The sequence below is a fragment of the Centruroides vittatus genome, unplaced genomic scaffold (assembly GCF_030686945.1).
Source record: "Centruroides vittatus isolate TY-2023 unplaced genomic scaffold, ASM3068694v2 contig_854, whole genome shotgun sequence".
NCBI lineage: Eukaryota > Metazoa > Arthropoda > Arachnida > Scorpiones > Buthidae > Centruroides > Centruroides vittatus.
Window position 1 is genome coordinate 1,722,213 of NW_027122558.1, and position 18,855 is coordinate 1,741,067.

At 29.4% G+C, this 18,855-nt stretch overlaps 1 protein-coding gene across 3 annotated transcripts in view; it reads right to left on the reverse strand.

Annotated features, from left to right (window-relative positions):
- Nucleotides 1-18,855, reverse strand: part of LOC136982588 (serine/arginine repetitive matrix protein 2-like) — a 145,680-nt gene that overhangs the window by 59,242 nt on the left and 67,583 nt on the right. The gene's annotated exons all lie outside the window — the stretch shown is intronic.

Below are 18,855 nucleotides of genomic sequence, written 5' to 3' on the forward strand. Positions count from 1 at the left end.
ATACATCACCAACTGCCGTAAATAATCGGGTTAACTTTTGGATATATACGATTAAAGATTAGAAATAAATTTGGCACTTGAGGTAGGTGTTAGGCACTATCTCTTATTAAAATTAATAATTATAATAATTTAAATAATTTAGATTAAACCGGAAGAAAAGAATCGGCCCGAAGCGGGACTCGAACCCGCAACTCCCACTTACCGTGCGGTCGCATTGCCAGTTACGCTACCCGGACCTTCGGTCCGATCTCCTCTTCCGGCCATATATAAGCCAAAGACAACCATCGACGGCTATTACGGCGCCGACTGGGGACACCTCCGTGCCCACGGCCAGAAACATCCACTCGAGGCACTCGGTCGGCCATGGTGATGTATTAGCTTAATGTTATCGGGTTTAGTGTGATGTTTATTTGTATCATTAATTTTATTATTGTAATAGCAAATAGAATGTTCTACTCGATGTTTAATAATTTTCATTTTAATGATTAGCAAAAATATTTTTCTTTCATCAATCAGTTTACCAATATAATTTACTTTTGAAATGTAGATTTCATATTTCTTTTTAATGTCATGTTTTATTAATTTACTAATTAATTCTATTTGAAAAACAATGTATGGATGTTCACATAAAAATTTACTAAAACAACAAAAGTATTTTTCCCCCAAGAATTATGCTTATTTTTACAATTTGTAAGAAATCAAATTTTTAATAAATACATAATATAATATCTATGACTTTAACTGATTTGTATGATACAAATTTATATTTGATTTAATTTATTGTGAAACAAATCAATTAAATACTAATAAATACTAATTTAATATGGCTGATATTGACAATTGTCAAAAGTAAAATACGATATCGTATTCAAATAAATTTGTAATATTGAACAGAAACCAATAATGCTTTATTACAGCTTATTTAAATAACTTAATGCTTACTATCTCAGAGAAAATTATTTTTTGAGTGAAAAAATATTATTTAAAATCAAACAATATTCTAACACCATTTCACAGATATTCAACTAACATTCCTAAAATAACACAGTTATAAGATATTGGCATTATCGTAGTAAACAGTTTAAAAACTAAAAACAAAAACTAATAAATAATTTAAATTACGGTAATGATAAACTACGTGGTTGTAATTACAATAATGTAAGTCGTATCCATATTTCAATCATTCTTTAAATTGAAAATCTGTAAATTTAAATGTTGGAATATTATAAGATTTTGGCTTTATCTGTTATTGTTTTAGAAACATTAAAATGAGTAATTTTTGTCAAAACATATTAAAATTATTTAAATATACTGTATATGCACAAATAAATAATTATAACTTGTACATAAACAAATATGTCAAAAATGCTCTTAGAATTCTTTTTGCATAACAGGTAATCTCAAATTGTAACAAATATTAATAATTTGTAGAAATGTTTCATTTGCATGACTTTTTCAAATACTCGTGTGCTGGATTATTTTATTTCTGTAACAAACTATAATCTTAAATATTTGATTACTTTGTTATTAATGTATGAAGTATTATTAATGAAAATTTTCCATCAAAATAATGAATGTAAACAGGCTGCATTGATATAATTTCAGAGATTAAAAAATTAAAAGAAAATATTTCTACAAACTACTTATTAAATCGTATTTTTATGTATCTTTATGATATTTTTAACAAAAAATTGCTATGATAGAACCCCGATTATACAAAATGACATAACCTATGCTTTCTTGGATAACTGAAAACTCAGACAAAATGGATGGCTGTGGCCATTTTAAAGTTAAAATTATGAATATAAAAGATTTACATGGTATCACTTGTAAGTACTTTTTATACCTTATTAAATTTATTCATTTGTGAGAACATTAGTTACTATTTAGCTGATATGTACAATAGCTTTAAGAATAAAAATGTGTATTATTCCAGTTACATTTTAAATATACAAAATCACAAAATTCATAAATAAAGTAGGTAAAGATCAATCAAAGAAAGCATAATTATCTTTAAAAATATTTGCATATGCTGAAACTTGCAGACTGAAAAACAATTTTTAAATAAATGAAATAAATGTGCTTTAAATAGAATTAATGTAAAGGAGCTGATAACATACTGAAATGAATACAAGACTATAAAAATAAAAAGAACTAAAATTAAGATAAATTAAAATTGAACAGTAAAAGTAAACCAAAGTATAAACCAAAAACTGGAAAAACTTCAACTGATACATCAACATTTTTACTTTCCAGTAATATGTTTTAAACAAACATTTTAGCTCACTTGATAAGCCTTCTTCAGGTTAACAACTGAATCAGAACATTTTGATAACTGATGTTCAACAAATGCATCACTAATTAATATACTAAGAGAACATAAATATACCATAGAAACATATAAGCTAGTCACTACATTGGCCATGTTTGCCAGTGAAACAGCAATGGAGACAGAGTTAGATAAGGCTGAAATCATACATCCTACTTTTGGAATTGATCACTTTAGGACTTTCGAAACCCTTGAGATCTTTAGAGAGGCAAATGGGAACTGCATTATTTAAATAAGGTATAGCTACTTGGAGATCGGCGTACATTCCAGGAGTTCGTGAAATGTATGAAATTCCCATTAAAAAAAACTTTGATAGGGGCTTAATATACATTGGCTCAACAAAAAGATCATTATTGAAATGGTTTAAAGAATGCAGGTATGATATAGCATAAGGAAAGTCATCACCACCCTCTCTATTTATGTCTGAGATGAAAATTCTCAGACTTATGTCTGAGATGTGGTTCCTTTGCTGCAACATGCCACTCTTCTCGAAACACAGCAAGAGCCAAACACATTAGAGCTATGGAGACCCTGGTAATTTTAAAGATACATTAAAGGGTATTTGTATCAATTACAAAAATGAGAAACCCTTTTCCAGATCATGGCAAATCCATTATGATTTGTCACTGTAAGCCAGCACATATCAATGAAAGGTGATAATTTTGACAACGTAATTGCATTTGATCTTCGAATTCCATCAATTCAAGTTTTTAGAGTTTGCATTCTATTGTACATTATCATTCCATTTTAGAACTCAGTTGTTCCAGAGGAAGGCCTTTGGTGTAGGAAAAATGTTTGAACTGCACTGCTGTTGTTATCCTGCTAAATTGGATGTAAGGTTACTGAAATATTCATGGTTATTGTCCAGTTTATGTATTAATATTTAGTGTCAAGAAAATCTAATTAGAACATAGTTTCTTTCAAACATTAGTTACCAAATATCAAAGTGTTCCAATTCAGTTACTAACTTGAAGAAAGCTTATCAAGCTTTATCAAAACTTTTTAATTACACAAAGCTTATCAAGCTTTGTATAATTAAAAAGTTTTCCTGAAAAGTATGGGTGTTGATGTATGAGTTGTTGAGAAAAAGAAATTGTATGACATGTTTGTGTCAGATAATTTCTCCCAATATCCCATTTTGAATACTCATACCATAGATTAGTCGTCCCCATTATAGATACTTTTTTTGATTTAACAGTACTAGTCACAAACTTCTAAATCTTTAGATGCTTTTTCCATGAAAAAAATATTATTCTATTTTTGCGTAAAACCTTTTTTAATAAACTAGACATGTTCTTTTTTTCATTTGCATGAAGTGTAAATTCAAACTTATCTTACAAGTATGTAGTTAACAAAATTGCTGAATGTTTTGTTTTGCTTTAATCACACAAAGTGAATTTAAAGTTAACCATTTTGGAATAGCATTTTATGCTTTTTTAAATGAGCTTTACTGTAGTGTAAGAGAATTTACATTTGCTCAACAATGAGTGATTAACAATGTGCATTTTTCCAAATATAAATATTTTCACATGCAAACATGCAACTAAAGAAAGGCCAATATCAAAAAGTAAACTAAAAAGTGTTATGTAGGAAAGGTCTCTGCATCATGTCTTCAAACTTTCATCACTATTGCATCAATGGTTTTTTTCTCTATCCTGGGATCTAAGGTAAATGTTTCAAAATTTCTCTCCTGTTGACATTTTTCTATTTGTTTGAAATGCTTGTTATAAGCAAATTAGAAGCTATAGTATAAACAAGTAAAATTTTAATGTCAGAGTTTTGTAAATCTTGAGAAAACAATTCCAACAAAACAAATTTGGTCAAAGTTAGACTACCAGCTCTTCAGTAATTTGGATTTTAAATTTTCACTAAAGTGTGTTGAGTGACACTCCTGGTCCCATAAACTAACACCAAGCATATCATATACTTTGTACATGTAGCATAGCATTATTGTGATTCAATATTTTCCCCTTAAAAGAAAAATCCAGCAACAAGTTGCTTAACTTTCCTGGCAACATTTGGTGACACCATCTGTTATGATATTTTGTTTAAAAACTTTTTATATTTTCAACTATTATAAGATGGCAAACAGCTTAATTCTGGGGTAGCAACAGATTTTATAAAAAATTGTAAACACTAATAACCAGTATAATTGTCACTAAGTCTGACCCTACTGGAGATACACACAACCCCCCCATTATCTCTCCACCCCATCAAGCTTTAACCACCAAAATTTAATGCCATCAATCCACTAATCCACAAACCTCTCTGCAAAATTTCAGAAATTTTCGACAACTTTCCCCAGCAAAAATACTTATAGTTAAGAAAAACTAAGACACATTACCACAAAGTTAAAATTTTTATGTGGTACCATCTGTTATCACAAGTTATTAAAAAATAAGTTTTATATTATTAATTATTATAATAAGCCAGAAAAGATTTAATTTCAAGGATAGAGATGAGTTTTTAAACAAATCATAAATACCAATAATGAGCAAAATTTTCATTAAATCCAACCCCACTCAAAATAAAACACACAATCCTCCTTGAGTTCCTTGCTTCATAATTTAAATAGCATCATAGCCAAATTTCAGTTCTTAATCTTTATCACATCCCGAATATTAAACAAAATAGATGCCAACAGACACATATAAACTTTTTTTCCAGTTTTTGATCTTTTGGGTTTAATGGGGTCTCAAAATGGCAAAATATTCAAAGAACCCAAAGGATCATATTTGACACAATTACAATACTTTCCTGTGTTATATTATAATAACCAGGAAAGTAAAAAGTACTCAAAATTTTATTAATAAAATTAAATATGTGGTACTGTAATATCTCCACAACAGGACTTAACTCAAACTAGATGTTACAGCACACAATAAAACACCAAAATACCTAAAATAAGTTATGTTTGGAATAGTTTATTTTTGTGATCTTCACTGGACTTGTTACGTATTGTGGTGTTTTATTCTGTGATACTGTATTGTAATATTATACATATAACTAAGATAACAGCATATTACATGTTTCTTATAATTTGAAACTTGTATAATAAATATTGAGGTTAATGTTACCTATGATAGCGAACATTGCAGCTCGTCTCTGAAACAGTGGGGATGCATGTTCTAACCTAACCTAACCTATTCTAATAAATTACCATAATTATTGCCAAATTATTAGAATAGGGGTAATTTATTAGAAAGGTTAGGTTAGGTTGGAACGTGCGTCCCCACTGTTTCAGAGACGAGCCACCATATTCGCTACCACAGGTAACATTAACCAATATTGAAATATCATGCAACATTTAAAAATTAAAATTAAGAATAATGCAATAATTACATAAAAATTTATAAATAATTACTTAACTTTAAACATATTTATCAAATAGTATTAACTTTATTTTCTTTTATATGAAGAATCCTTAAACTTTACCAATCACTAATAAATAATAATTATCAATTCAAATAAATAAATATTTACATATATAAGTATATGAATGTGGCATTATACATCAGTAATAGTAATGAATAAATTCTGTCAATGATGTTAACACAATATTTTAATAAAAAAGTAAAGTACAGTATATAAATTAACAAAATATGAAAGTACATTCAGAAATATATAAGCCTGCCAGCATCAGGCAAATTGAGCACACAATAGCAGAAAACAAAATTTGAATATATTGGAATAGAACAAAATTTTAAAATATGTCATGTCATAACTTTCATTACAAATAATATATGTAAATAATGACGTAAATCACAATTATTATTTACATTGCAAAGTATTAGGCAAATATAAAGATGAAATAGGAAATATCCCGAAAGGTAGCCAATAAATGGAAGCTAGACAGTTTCTTGTGAAGTAACACTCAATGCTCAGGCAGTACGAATGTAAGACAGTTACACATTCAATTGTTCAAAATGCATAAGATTTCTTGTCACCACAAAGCTGAACTAGCCGAGTTTCGGCTCAAAAGAGGCAGTCAACACTGACTTAGAAAGTCCCTCTGGTATTTGCTGATATGATGAGATATCATTCTGATAGTTTCCCCTGTAAATTGTGTTATAATGTCTTCCATTGACAAGAAATTGATTTATATATAAGAAACGCTATGAATTTTCAATAAATGTGTAACAGCCATACATTTATACAGCCTGATCAGTGGGTATCACTCTGCAAGATACAGTCTTAGCTTCCATTTATTGGCTATCTTTCTCAATATTTCTTATTTTATTTTTATATTTATCCTGATATTTTGCACTGTAACTATTTAAATCTTATTTACTTATGGCATAAGTATTTCATATTTGTGTTACAAATAATGATTATAACTTATGTTATTGTTTATGTATAGTATTTGTAACATAGGTTATGTCAGTATAGTACTAATACTTGTAGATGTTATATTCAAAAATTTTTATTCTATTTCAATAAAAAACACCTCTATGTAGGCTGAAATAAATTTAGCTTCAACAACACCTTAAATACTCTTTTGAGCAAGATTTTAATTTATTTAAATGAATGTTTTCATGAAGAAGTTTGTTTAAATAAATTAAAGTCTTGCTCAAAAGAGTATTTGAAATGTTGTTCAATCTATTCCAATATTTTCAGATTTTGTCCTCTGCCAATTATGTGTTTGTTTTGCCTAATGATGGCAGGCTTGTACCAATATATTGCCAAAGTACTAGCAAACTCTGTTAATTCATACATTTTGCCTATTCGTGAAAATTTTATTCTTACATCATTGACAGAGTTTTTTCTTCTATTCATTTATATATATATATCTACAAATTATAACTAAGTACATAAATTATTTAAAGATTAGACATGCAAACATAAATACAGATCCCAAAATTTTAAAACAGAATAATTTTTATTTTAATATCCTTAAAATCTTTAAATATCAGGTAAGTGTACAATATATTATACACTTAAAATAAAAAAACTTCACATTACCTTACAAGAAAAGCCCTGAAAAGTCTTTAAAAACAAGAAAAATAAAAACAATCATTGGTTTTACTAATTTGATTACTATTAATATATGGTAGACTTCAATATTTGTATTTAGTCACATGATTGAAATTTCAAAATTAAATGATTATACAATCAAGTTATAATGATAAGAATACCCATAATTTCTAAAATCTCATCAATTCTGATTCATGTTCATTTATTTAATTATGTTTCCAAACAGTACAGAGCATCCGACATAAAACTGGCCCCGATCACCAATGGAGTAATTTACCATAATCTTCATATTGGAAAAAACAAACAAAAAAAAGACAAAAACTTTTTGCAAACTTAATTTTATCTGCAAAATATTACAGAAACTTTCATAACTGATGCTTTGTTTAAGGCAGTCCGGCTTTATTCAATCGGCGAGAGGGGTCGATTTTACGTGGGATATCCCATATATTAACTCTTAGAGAACCAATCAATTTCTCGTACATTAATTATTTTAAAATATAAATAAAAATTTATATGAAATATAAAATTTATACATAATATTTATTAGATAGAAACTAAGCAATTTTTCAAATTAAAATACAAAAGTAAATGCAAAATATTTAAAAATATAATTTTTGGCATTGAGAAAATTTTAGATATAATTTTAACTTACTTTTCCATAACTGATGGCAATATAATTATTTTTCAAAAGCAATTAGATTTATGAAATTTCAAATTTAAGTAGAAAGAGCAGATTTAATTTTTAATTTTTGTTTTGAAATTTATAATCATTTTATGAAATAATATATCAAAAATTATTATTTATACAAAATTATATAATTCAAAATATTGTAATTAAGTAATATATTTGTCTCCATAGATTCTGCAAGCTAAAAAGGGGGAGAAAACATTAAAATTTTATAATGAAAAACTTCAGCATTCATTCATTCATTACTTCCATATTAAGTATTAATTCACAATATCTTCATATAAAAATATTTGTGAAATAATAAATTAATTGTCATATTTACTTATAAATTGACAAAGGTTATATTATTAATAGTGATGTAACGAATATTCGGTTACTACCCAGTATTCGGCCTATTTTTCGCTATTTGGCCGAATACCGAATATTTAAATCACTATTCGGCCGAATACCGAATATCTAAAAACAGGAGTAAGAAATAACAAAAACACAGTAAATTAATCATTTTGGAAACTTTTATTAATGCTAAACATTAAATTATAATTATTAAAGTTAATAAGAAATAGAATCTAACTCTAGTAAATTATTTCGTAATTAAAATAATATTATAGCCTTTATCTAGCCCGATATCTTATGGCATTGATGGCGTGTAGGTTAGAACGTATCGGGCATTAGTGTTATTGTTTAGTTAATTATGTTATATTCGTATTCGCGTATATTTTAATATTTTTTACGATATTTTAAAATGATTTAGGAAAAGTTTTATTGAAACTTATCGTATTTAATGAAATAATTATTTATTTCTAGAAGATGAGTAATTACTATATAATTTATTTTATATATAAAGCAAAGAATGAGCATTTCTCATTATATGCAAAAGATAACATTTGAAATCATGTTAATTTTAAAAATATTGACAAAAACAATAGCAACAAAATATCACAAAACTTCACAAATAGAAACCCCCCAATAATATATTTGAACTGTTTCACATCTGGGGAGAAACTAGACCATATGTCCCCACTAAAGTATATATCCTTAGGGTACTATTCAGTCTACAAATACGTAGTAAAAATAAAATTTTACTGCTTAATTAAAGAGTTAAAAAGATCGATTGCAAATAAAATAACTTATAAGTTATAACTTACATCTAAATACCAACAACTGCCGAATCGTATCGGGCTATTTACGGCTATTACATAAATTATAAACCAATTTGGCACTAGAGGTAGACGTTAGGCTCCATCTCATATTAACTTTAATAATTATAATTTAATTAATAAAATTTAAATAATTTAGACCTACTGGAAGAAAAGATCGTAGTGACATCGGGCCAATAGAGAGCAGGGTGCACGAACCTTGCATAATGAGGTTTGTGCGATAATTTTTATGTGCGTTAATCAAGCCGAATAGTTTGGCCGAATATTCGGCCATTCGGCCACGCTCCTGGCCAAATATACTATTCGTTACATCACTAATTATTAATAATGAAATAAAAAATATAATGTTCAAATGGTGAATTTTCCATGAATTATTCTTAAGTAGCAATGGATTATCAACATACTTAAACTTACCCATACATACTTTTTCAGATAATAAATACAATGCAAACATAAATTATGCCAATAAAACACACTGGTTTACAATTTTTGACAAGTTATTATTTTATACAAAATTGATTTACCCATAAATTATTTTTTAAATTAGTGTAATTTCACATAAAGACTTGATATTCTAGAAAAAAACTAATTTCATATATGTATTATTTTATAGAGAAATTATACTTTTCTGATCATCATCTTAATAACACAAACAGAGAATAAAGCTTAACTTTTCATTAAATCATAAAATTCTTCTACAGGAAAAATTAATAATAAGAAGAAAAAATACATTACGTTTTTTATATATATTTATTTAATCTGTTATTTTACAACCTAAGATAGTTAATTATGTTAAAAAATAGATATTTTAGTAGAATAACTATCTTGGAAACAAAACAACATTTAATAAATTTTCATCTATACATAAATGAATAAAACAATACAGAACAACAAAAACAAACTAATCATATATTTAGATATTGTTTACAGATTAATTACAAAATGTAATAAAATAATATAAACTGCTGGACAAAATTACCACATCGTACATTAAAACTATTAAATCTTAATACATTAAATCAATATAATCCATTTTATTTCACACTTTTCTTCCAGAACCTTCTAAATTAATTAATAAATTTATCAAGAGATGACACCAAATGACTACCTCTAGGCCAAATTATTTCACATTTAATTATTAAATAGTATTATTATTATAGCCAATGTAATTGGGCAATCGTTTAGCATTACTCTAAAAATTGGATAATGGATGTTTATATTTGTACTAAAGTATCTTTTCCACTAACTGCTGCTAGAGTTTTGGGTTTGAATTTGTATGCTAAAGCAGGTTGCTTACTTTTGTCTCGATTCCATTTCATTACTTGTCAATTAGAAAGTTACAGTAGATCAAGACATGAACAGCTAGAGCTGTTGCTTTTGCTGATGTTGAACTTAGCTGATGTGAAACTGTGTGGATGCTCTCTTTGGTTCTTTGGCAATTCATAGAGATTGTGAGTTACCTCAGAAACAAATCCAGGTAAAGATCGTGCAAAGCGCACAGAAGTGAAAGCTAAGTGGTTTCTTCACCTGTCAAATCTGAGGAATTTTTTTCACAGAAGCACTCAGCTCACAGATCTACTTCAAAGGGTGAGAAATGTGTCAATTTTCGGTCAAACTGTGAGGAGCTGCCACGGCCACAAGATAGATTGCAAGTTTCTGACTAGATCATTTTGTGTGGCCAGTCTACTGTTTGACAATCAGTATGGTTACTGGACGATGGAGCAGTAGAGCCACATTATATTCACTGATTAATTCTAATTTGCTCTGTGCATTCCAGATGGTTGATAAAAATTGTAAAGACACCAAAGAAAGCAATATACAGACTGCAGTATTACTCATAGAGTAGCCTTTAGTAATGGTTAAATAAAGGCTTGGACAGGCATAATTTTGGAGGTACACACTGACCTGTACATCATACATAGGAGTCCACTAACTGCAGAGTGCTACATATAAGACATTCTTGAGGAGTATGTGATGGTATTTGCACCATAAGTCAATAATGAATTTCTGCTATTGTACAATAATGCTAGATGCCAAGCTGCACACACTGTTGCTGAGTATATAAAGAAAGTTGGTAGTAATGTTCTATCTTGCCAGCACAAAATTAAGACCTTAATCTCATCAAGCATGTATGAGATAGGTTGGAGACACAGCTTTGGAACTGTTTAAACTGTCCTATGAAATTACAACAGCTTCAGAGAGCTCTTCAAGACAACTAGAGAACATCCCAAAAAGAAGATACTAAAAATGTAATCAGATCAGTGTCTACACTTGTCAATGAAAAGGCATAACGCATTTTTAAACACTCTTTCTCCACATGCGACGCTCTTAGTTGTCACAAAATAAAGTAAATTTTTTCTTTTTCTTTTATACCATTTTTTCTATCAGAATAAATTCTAGTTTCAAGCATTTCTTTTACATTAATTAAAATTAATAAAAAAAAATCATAACACTGTTAAAAAGATTATTATAGGTGACCAAGAAAAAAAAAACTTTAAAAACTAAGTGATGCATAATTCTGTCCAGTACTTTATATACAAATATAAGTCCTTTGAAGTCAGGTGTTAACAATTAATAATAAATACACCTAAATAACAAAAAACCCAGTAAATATTTATATTAAAAAAAAAATGTTTTCTTCCATTTTAAACAGTCATCTTCAGGTTAGAAGAAACAGATAGAAACAAATGTGTATTCTAAAAATAGAACAATACAAATTTGAAAATTGAAATCATTCTGAGATGTGTGCACGCACAGTGTGGCATTAACATTGTGTTTCAATAAATATATTACAACATATAACAAATTAAAATATAAAAGATGTTACAATACAACATATTATAAATAAAACATATATGTATTAGTACTAAGACTTATGCAAGGTCATATAATGCTTGCCAAGCAGTCAAAATAGAGTATCTTGACTTAATGAAAAGTGTAGAAAAAGTGACACTTAACATAAAATATTACTGTTTTCTTCTTTTAAAAAACTTTAATTATAAAAATGGTTAAAACTTGTTTTAAAAATAAGAACCAGCATTAACTTTTTGTATAGTCTGCAACTGAGGATGGGTCTAGGCCCAAAATGAATCTTGCAGAATGATTATCTTAAAGATTTGATTTGTCCATCTAAACGAAGTGCATTCCTCCTTGAATTATCAACATAAAATATGATTTAGAAGCACAAAGTGCATCTCCTTATAATTAATCTCTGTACTCTTCTGAAGGCCTTGAATATTTCAATCATTATTTGCAACGAAAAACCACACTTGTCGTCATTCATACGGACATTCAACGACAACACCTACAGCCACTCTCTACAAGTTGTGCAAGAAAGTTGTGTTCAAGTAATTGTTTCAACATAGACATGACCTCACAGCACAAGCAGTTGATGATGTAGATATTCCAAAAAAGCTCATATCCTCCACTCTTCATCCATGGAAAGTAACAAGATTTTTTTCACTTATAAGATCATTGCTTTTAGAGCCATATTAGGAAGGTCTATACACATTGTTTGTAGGGAAAAAGAACTTAATTACATCTCAAAAATAGCCAAACAGCATGGATATTCTGTGCACCTAATTAAAACTCTTATTTTTACATTAAGAACAACCCACAGAGCAGTTATAAATCAGATGACAGATCATATATGGTGGTTATGTATAAGAAGACCCTAGCTAACATCTATAGGGAAATTTCCCATCTCACTCCACAAATATCAAGATTGCATACAGGAGATCACCTACTGTTTCTTCAAGCATCAGAAATGATGAAGATCCAATAGAGAAAAACAGCTTGATGGGGATCTACACTATCCCTGTACAAAATCATAGGAAGAATTGTCTGTGCAAATATATTGGGGCCACTGCTAGATTCCTGAACATCAAAATTAAGGAATATCATTATACAATTCAAAAGAGACTTTCCACAATGACAATGACTAGTTTTGCAGCTGATAATGACATTTAAGTTGATATTGATAAGGCATGTATTTTAAACCACTCTGATGACCCAATAGTCTCAAAAATCTTAAACAAATCAAAATATTCAAGGCTTTCAAAAAGGATACAGCAATTAATTATAAAGAGATGGACTCTGTTTCAACTGCATGGTGAGCATTATATGTCCTCACGTAAGTCTTACTACTAATACATATATGTTTTATTTATAATATATTGTAACATCTTTTATATTTTAATTTATATGTTGTAATATGTTTATTGAAACATGATATTAATACCACATTGTTCATGCAACCATCTCACGATCACATTTCTTAGTTAAGTTATGGCAACACAACACTTTGGCGATCTGCCTAGGAGGGTTGACTTCCTGGAAATCTTTTTAAGGGTAACTGGCCCCTATTTGGGCATTACAGACGTGGAGAAAACCTGGTAAACTCCATGTGGCCAGCCTGTCCTGGCGAGGTGCAAACCCACGACCGAACTCCCAGTGTTCAGGGGACTTGGCCACTGGTGGGCCACATGATGATTTCAATTTTTAAATTTGTATTGTTGTTCTATTTTTAAAATACACATTGATTTCTATCTGCATTTCTTCTAACTTGAAAATGACCATTTAAATCAAAAGATAACATTTGTTTGGTTAAGTATATACATGTTATTTGTTGGTTTTTTTGGTGTTTAGGTGTATTTATTACTAAATTACATCAGTATTGTGGTCGAGACTGTGTTAAAAATTAATAAACAACAAAATGCATCATTCAAAAAATACAGTTAAAATTAGATTACAGTCTTTTTTTATTTATTCATTTTCTATGTTAGTCAGTGGGGTCTTGTTTTAAACAGGATTGTCATGTGTAGATTCATGTTTGGATGGATGGCAGAGGGTTAAATTTAGCCAATTCCTAGTGCCATTAAATTTGGGCTACATCTGCAGACTGTGCTTTTCCAGCTTCTGACATTCCAAATAAACAGAACTACAAATGCTACTGATTAGTAAAAACTCTAGTTTGCTTGTATTTTAATATGCATGCACAAATAATGTGGTATTATGCTACACAAAAAAACAATGCTCATTCAATACAATATAATAAAATTTCTCTCTCTATTCAGAAACACCAAATAAAGATATTATCCATTATGTGATTACCATGATGACATTATAGTTAAAACTTTATCCATGATGACATTATAGTTAAAACAGATTAAATTGTGTTTATGTTGAATTAAAATGTTATGTTTTCCTGTTAATTTAAAATGGTTGCCTAAGTGTCTAGAGAAATTTCTAAAGCTACTCGGAGTTAATCACAAATTTACAAAGAATTTCATTTCATGCTTTACCTGAGGACACACATCACATCATATTAAAAAAAATTAATTTTAAATATCTGTTGTATAGAAATATATATATATATATATTCTATGTTAAAATTTGGCCCACAATACTCAGTAATAAAGACAAGACATTAAAAATTTGAATAATTTCATTTTTAATTTTTTCAAAATTTAACATTACTGTATTACTGAGTAATTTGTTGTGAAAATAAATCATTTTGAATGTTAAGAAATAGAAAAGGACATCTATAAAAAATTTAAGTAGCAAAAACACTGTGCAATTACACAACATATTTAAGAATTTCTATAGATAATGGGGAATAATAATAACTGAATATGCATGACTGTCTTAACTGAATATGCATGACTGTCTTAACTGAAAAGTGGACTCTGTTGCAAATGGCTTAAAAGTTTCGTCTGTACTTCATGTATAATACAAAATATACATTCTACGAATTATATATATTTCTGAAGTTTCTAAAAAAAATTAAAATCTTATAATATCCTAAAGTAGAACTATAGTTGTATATGAAAAGGTACAAAACATTAGAATCAGTGCATTTTTGTTTTAAAAAAAAAAAATCACAATTTTTTCTAAACGATTATAAAATATTAGGATTCTGGAATTGCTAGATATATATAAGGCCAAAAAACAAGGAAGAAGTACAGCAGAGAGTTGTTTATCCGAACCCCAGTTATCCGAATCATCAGTTATTTGAACGCTTTCCAGTCGGACTGTGTCTTGCTGAATTGAACTTTTTTAATACTAGATTTACTTCTAAAGTATAATTTTTATATTTTTCAATGTATTTATTTTGTTTGTACAAAATAAAGAAATAATTTTTAACGATACAATAGCCTCGATTATTATTATAAACATTTTCTTTAGGCTTAAAATCGACGAAAATGCAACACGAAGCGACACGCAACGAAGAAAAATTTCAACATCGGCCAGGTTAATATATTTTTTCGTACATAATCGGTTATCTGAACAAATCACTTATCCGAACAACCCCAGTCCCCAATTGATTCGGATAAACGACTCTACTGTATTAATTTCTAAGAGGAAAAACAATTGTCCTAAGCATGGCAGGTATTACTTTAAAACCACAACTCGATGCATTTATAACATTAAAATAAATTTTGAAGTATTATCTGTTTGAATTGCTCTTAATATTTTGTACTGCACTTTATGATAATGACATCACGCAACAAGCTTAAACCTGGAGAAGCATTCGATGAATGGAACATGTTTAAAAATGGATATTTATGAAACGCAGAGTTTGTGCTGATATTTGAAAGCATTCAGTTTCTAAAACAGCTGACCTGATGAAGATCCAGACAAAGGATTGAAAACATTTGTTCTAAAGGTGATAACTTACTGGAGATTTATTTAAGAAAATTCTCTAAAATCTTTAATTCTTTAAATCTCGAAACAAACATACCACTGAGCTTGCTACCGGTGTGCGTCTTCTAATAAACAGATCATTATGAATGTTTTTGAACTCTCAGGTTCTTCAGGTAACTAATAACTCCTGAACGAATGCAATTCAAATTAAATTCAATTGCATTCGTTCAGGAGTTATTAGTTACCTGAAGAAGAATCTGAGAGTTCAAAAACGTTCGTAAAAGTTTACTTACATGCACCATCATGGCTGCAGTAGTCCTGACTGTTTATGCTCCCGACGGACTCCTCCCAGAGGGAGGAGTCCTGCTGCCAGCAGGTTGCCGATTGTTTAACATCACTAGTTATTGATACGTGTGTTCAAGAACTACTGTGAATCAATAATTAGTGATGTTAGACACTCGGCGGCCTGCCAGCAGCTCCCCTCCAGGACTAGTTTGTCAGGAACACAAAAAGTCAGAACCACGGCCATGACGGTGCATGTAGGTAAACTTTGACCAAAATCTGTTATACCATAATTTTGTATAAATAACCCATGGATTGTGTGTATTTAAAGTCAATTTGAAAGTAGATACAGGTTATGCAATGATACAATTATTCTGGTTAACATGCAATTATAAACACATCAAATAGATTGTCTTTCCTCTGATGTCACTAAAAGCATCTTCAGAAATTGTAAAAGATTGCTACAGGCATTCACCTCTCCATAATTTTTCCAAACCACAAAGATATGTATATGCATCTATTTCTCTCCCATTCATTTGCTGTGTATTATGAGTTGCAATAAAAATAATTTTATCAATACTGGTACTTCAGAAAGAAAGCTCTCAATATTGCAATTTTGATATTGAAATCAGTATTTAAAATTTTTTGTATATTTTTATTCAAGTTGATAAATTATTACAGTTCTCATTTGAATTTCATTAAAAACTGATAAATAATGTACAAGGTACTGCAATATTAAGTATAACAATTAATAAGATATTCACACCTTTTGCTAACTGAATAACCAAACCACTAATTCATTCAAACCATTAACAAAATTCAGTAATTTTACTTTAAATTTTTATTTGTTTTGGCATGCAATGACCTGAAAGTATGAACATAAAAATAATGAATCAAGAGTGTTATCCCAAGACAAACCTTATTTTCATGCACACCAGTCCTAATGCAAAATGTCTCTTTTTGCCTTGATACTAGTAGAAGGAATGGGCAGTAAATAACTATATTCAAGTTGTACACAAATCCCCAGGAATCCTCATTCTCAAATAATGTCATTTCTGTTTTTATGAAAGTCCCTTTATGTTGTAGCTTTTTGGTTTTGCATTGTTTCTTGTATCTTACATCCAATTTCTCTAAGAGAAAATGGTTTGTCCAATATTTGCTGAGGTTCCACTCTCCCATGGCTTTGGGCAAGAGCATCAGATGAGAAATCTTCAATTTTGTCATAGGCACGAATGGCTTCAGTTTCCCAACTGGCACCTGCCATCTTGGTTTCCATTGTTTATTCACTTAGTTTACTTAGGTATTCCACCAATGATTTTATAGCTCGGCATAACATAGTTTCCCTGAAACTGAAAACATTCTTTAGCTGTTCTGACAAACTTTTAGTTTTGAAGTTCAAATTATGCAAATGCTACAGCAGATCAGACAATATAATTCTTCTCTGTTGTATTTGATGAATCAACTACATTATGAAAATTCTTGCTTAATTGCAATAATCAGCTTTCAAGCATTTTTAGCAAAATCAAACAGTGCTGCATAAGCAATAAGAAGAATCACATCATGGTGACATACTGCTACTAGTCAATTTTATAGGCCCCACAACAGTGATAATTTTCTCTGATAATTAAAATTTGGATTCAAAACACTTTCAACAAATAGTTGAAATCAATTAGTGTCTTTTGCAAAGAAAAGCATAAACTGAAGAAATGCTGAAGCATACAATCACTCTACACACCGGAATATAACTATATGTACTCTTCAAACTTGTTAACTGGAATGGTTCCTTTTCTAGAGTCACGAACGTTTTCGATGCCCTTCCTGGGCTCTTCCTCAGGCTTTACAAAATTGGCCATTACCGTTTGAATAAATGTTAGATATGAATTTCTTCCAAATACTATCATGTGCTGAAGCATAGTTAGCATGCTAATCCATTGAGTCCTGGAATCCAAAAGTAAACATGGTTCTTTCTCCCAAACTCAGATTTTGCACAATTTTGTCATTTTTTGCTGAAGAACATCTAAACATTTTCACTATTTGGTGTATCTTTTAAATTAAATGTTGAGTTGACAGAGTTCACTGTTAACTTCATCGTAGTGTTCCTGATCCTTCATTATCACTTCATGACCACAAGGTTCAACTTAAGAGTTCAGTGTTTCATCCCACATATCATATCATTAAACTTGGAATATTTTTTAAGAGTATTTAATTAAATGTTCACTATCATTCATCTCTTATTCGCCTGAAAACGACGGAAATACATTCGTCGAAAGCACTCGAAAGGAAAATATTTGGTAACGCCACACACAGTGAGTTCTACTTCTTACTGTAAATATCATCATCATGAAATTATTTTGAGTTATCTGCATCCCTCATTTGACTTTCATCCATGTTACTTGAACATCTGACACACCTAGGTAATTATTTTATTGTAACATCGTCACAATGCCAAGCTGCAATTTTAATCATATTTTTTAATTTATTTAATTTAAAATATATACTTTTCACCTTCAAATTAACAATGTCTTGCCCCTGTACAGTACATCATACTATTCCTTTAGCAATCAAGTCGTGCCAGTCATCTATCTAACGCCTTTCAGAGAAAATTTTGAACTGAAATAACATGACTTCCGGTTTCCATCGAAAGTTAGCATATAGTTAATTGGAGCCTTCTGTCCCTAAGGTTTTCATATCTGGTCTTGTCTTTTGTTTACCTAACTCTGTTCTCAAGATAAAAAAGACAGACAGCAAACGGTTGACAGTGGGGATTTATAGATCTACAG